Source organism: Orycteropus afer, unplaced genomic scaffold, assembly GCF_000298275.1.
Source record: "Orycteropus afer afer isolate SDZICR_OR568_19922 unplaced genomic scaffold, OryAfe1.0 scaffold00092, whole genome shotgun sequence".
Lineage (NCBI taxonomy): Eukaryota > Metazoa > Chordata > Mammalia > Tubulidentata > Orycteropodidae > Orycteropus > Orycteropus afer.
The window spans coordinates 8705713-8709783 of NW_006921679.1; the positions used below are offsets into that span (position 1 = coordinate 8705713).

At 44.0% G+C, this 4071-nt stretch overlaps 1 protein-coding gene across 1 annotated transcript in view; it reads left to right on the top strand.

Annotated features, from left to right (window-relative positions):
• The window catches only part of LOC103198374 (phospholipid-transporting ATPase IB), an 826205-nt gene that overhangs the window by 116036 nt on the left and 706098 nt on the right, over positions 1-4071 (top strand). The window lies entirely within an intron of this gene.

The window sequence follows — 4071 nt, forward strand, 5'->3', positions numbered from 1 at the left end:
CACCTCATTGAGGGTCTTCCCCTTTTTTGCTGACCCTCTACCTTACCAAGCATGACATCCTTCTCCAGGCAATGGTCCCTTCTGACAACATGACCAAAGTACATGAGACGAAGTCTGGCCATTCTCACTTCCAAGGAGCATTCTGGCTGTGCTTCATCCAAGACAGTCTTGATAGTAGTTAGTTTTTCTTTTACTTGTACACAAAACCTGTAAAATACTGTGCCTTGTATAAAGTGCCCATTTCTTGGCATTTTTAGCTTATTTTCTTAAGGTGTACAGAGATCAGATCATATGTTTCTTATTTGTTTCAACCAATAGAGGGGATTTCTCTTAGGAAAATATACGATCATTAGAAGTGGAATGATGTAGTGACAGAACATAGGGTTTCTTTCATAGAAGCTTTTCAGAAATGCGATCCGACGCTCCTTTGGTTTGAGGGAAAAAAAACCAAAACCAAACTCACTGCCACTGAGTCAATTCTGACTCATAGCGACCCCTCCTTGGGTTTCTGAGGTGGTGTCTCTATGGAAGTAGATTGCCCAGTTTTCCTTCCAAGGAGTGGCTGGTGGGTTTGAACTGCCAGCCTTCTGGTTTTGAGGAGACTTTTAAATCTTACCTGCAGAGCTTGGAGCTGTGGGTCCCCACTCCCCTCAGGCCAGCCATGGTACAGCTGGGGAGAATACCTGCTCTGCTTTTTCAATAATGCCAGAAAGGTACAGGGACCTTGGGAGCCTGCTTTCATTGTCATCTGGTGCTAGGTGCTGACGAATGGGGTGTAGGCACCCCAGCGTTATTTATTACAGTTCTCAAGCCTTACTTCTGAGAGTAAGAAAGACTACCTGATTTGTTAGGGCTCATCAATAAGAATAATGTGGAAAATCCTATTCAGCCTGTGCTTTTATGTGACTTTGAGGTGATTTTGAGTTACAGCGACCACATGTGACAGAGTAGAACTGTTCCATAGAATTTCCTAGGTTGTAATCTTTACTGGAAGGAGCTCTGGTGGTGCAGTAGTTAAACAGTTGGCTACTGACTGGAAGGGTGGTGGTTCAAACCCACTAGCCACTCTGGGAGAGAGATGTGGCAGTCTGCTTCTATAAAAGAGTTACAGCCCTCCAGAACCATAGTTTTCTGGGTACACTAAGACCAGTTGGCATAGCATAGCTCAGAACAGCATTGTTCTACATCCTACTTTGGTGAGTAGTACCTGGTGTCTTAAAAGCTTGTGAATGCCATCTAAGATCCAACTATTGGTCTCTCTTCGCCCAAAGCAAAGAAGAGTGAAGAAAATCAGAGACACAAGGAAATAGTTAGTCCAAAGGACTAGTGGAGCATATGAACCCCAGCCTCGATGACCCTGAGACCACAAGAACTAGATGGTACCCAACTACCACTGGTAACCACTTTGCAAGGGGTCACAATAGGAGGTCCCAGATAGAGTGGGAGGAAAATGTGGAACAAAATTCAGAATCATAAAGTAGACCAGGAGCTCTGGTAGCATAGTGCCTAAGGCACTTGACTGCTAACCAGAAGGCTGGCGGTTCAAACCCACCAGCCACTCCTCGGAAGGAAGGTTGAGCAATCCTACTTCCGTAGTGATACTGCCTCGGAAACCCAAGGAGGGCTCGCTATGAGTCGGGGCCGACTCGACGGCACATAACAACAACAACAACAAAAAAGTAGACCAGACTTACCGGTGTGATAGAGACTTGTGGAACTCCCAAGACTATGGCCCTTAAACACCTTTGAAGCCTGGAACTGAACTCACCCCCATGGCTCAACTTTCAGCCAAATAATAGAGAGACGTGTAAGATGAACAGTAAAACCAAGGAGGTACATGCAGACTTAGGACCATAGTTTTGAGGGACATCACACTCAATTGGCACAACATAGTACATAAAAATCTTGTTCCACAACCTACTTTGGTAAGTAGTGACTGCAGTCTTAAAAACTTTCAAGTGGCCATCAATGATGCAACTATTAGTCTCCTTTCATCTGAAGCAAAGAAGAGTGAAGAAAATCAAAGGCATCTGGAAACAATTAGTCCAAGGATAAGATGGACCATGAAGACCTCAACTTTCATGACCTTGAGATGAGAAAAACTAGATGATGCTCAGCTACCAATGCCAATCATTCGGAAAGTGATCAAAACTGGAGATCCTGGATAGAGCGGGAGGGAAAATGTGGAACAAATTCAAAAACACAAAAATGACCAGAATTACTGATTGGATAGAGACTGGTGGAACCTTCGAGACTGTGGCCCCGGGTTATCCTTTGGGCCTAGAAATGGACTCACTTCCATTGATTGTCTCTTAGCCCAACAGTAGAAAGACTTACATGCAGAACACCTACCCCAGGGCGATGCACCCACCTGCTCTAAGGAGATGCACCCCTTAGATCAATCAGCCATGAGACACCAAAGGGGCAGCATTCACACAGAGGGAAAGCTGGACAGACAGGATGCACAGATAAGAAGGGCCCAGGGAGGGGGTGGTCACAGGAACGGGAGGGGAGGAGAGTTTTTGTATGGCTGGGGATGGTAATGGGGCCATGAAATCAAATGAGCATGAACTGTTAAATGTAAAACAAATTGCTTTGTAAATTTGCACCGAAAGCACAATTGAAAAAAACAAAATCCAAACACCAGGGAGGTACAACTCTAGAACAATCAGCCATTCAAGATCAATAGGGCAGCGTTTGCCCAGGGATAAAGCTCGGAAGGCAGGAGAAGGCAAAGGGTAAACAGGAAGGAAGTGGGAAGAATGTTGTTACATTGTGAGGATTGTATTTAATGTCACGAAACAAAAAGTGTGTGAATTGTTGAATGGAAAGACAACTTGCCCTGTAAACATTCACTGAAATCACAATTAAAAACAAAAAAAATTCTTAGCCTTAAAACTCTGTAGGACAGTACCATTCTGTTCTATCAGTTTGCTAGGAGATGACATTGACCCAATGGCAAGGAGTTTGGTAATCACTAGCAGCTAGTGGCTTCAAACTGCCAACCTTCCGGTTAGCATCTGAGTGCTTAAGCATTGCACCACCAGGGCTCCTTATTCAGACTTTATTTTTTGGATATCATCAAATCACAAACTCTCAAATTGCTTACCAGCTATTCCTGTGGAAGGTCCTTATTGATAATCCCGTGTCTACATAAGCAATTCATCTTGCAGCTGTGTCTATCAGCTGCACAACCAAGTGGCTGACTGTAACAGTAGCTGTGAAGAGGATGTGCCTTCTCTGGCCACACTGCATGAGTGCTGAAGTGGTAGCTAGGAATAATCAGTACATTTCTGGACAAGATCTGCCAGGAAGTCCAGACAGGCTGAGAAGAAAGGGGACATGTGGCTTCAGAAACACATGAGCACATGCTGAGGAGGGCTGGATTAAGCAGGAAGTTGGTAGTAATTTAGGATGCAAAGCGAAGAATGTGTGTGTGCGTGGGAAGGTAATAGTTACTCAGTTCTTCTCTGTGTCCCCCATGTACTTGGGCTACTAACCCAAACATTGGCAGCTTGAACCCACCAGCCACTCCGAGGAAGAAAGATGTGGCAGTCTGCTTCCACAAAGATTTCTATCCTTGGAAACTCTATGGGGCATCTCTACTCTGCCATGTAGGGTTGCTATGAGTTGGAATCGACTCAGTGGCATTGAGATTTGATTTATTCTTCCCTCAAACTGGTAATACCACCAGTCAGAATAAAGTCATACTCTCAGCAGCAGAAGCTGGATTTGAACTCGTATCTATTGGGTACCAAAGCCACTTTCTTTCCATTTTGATGTGTTAGAGAAATAGAGAGCAGGTGGGGTTAAAAAGAGTTTGAAAATGGCATACAGAAAATCAGAAACTTTCAGAGAGGAAGAAAAAATGGAAACTGTTGAGGTTCTAACTTGAGAGAATCTGGAGAAAATGGACATTTGAACAATGGCGCTAAAATCTTGCAGATTCATAATCCTTTCTCTGCAAATCCAAAAAGCTTTGAATTTCAAGAGTTTTCCGAAGTTGGTGGCAATGTCCTTTGGCAGCCAAACCTGAGGAAATTTGATATGAGACTACTTATGGTCTTTATG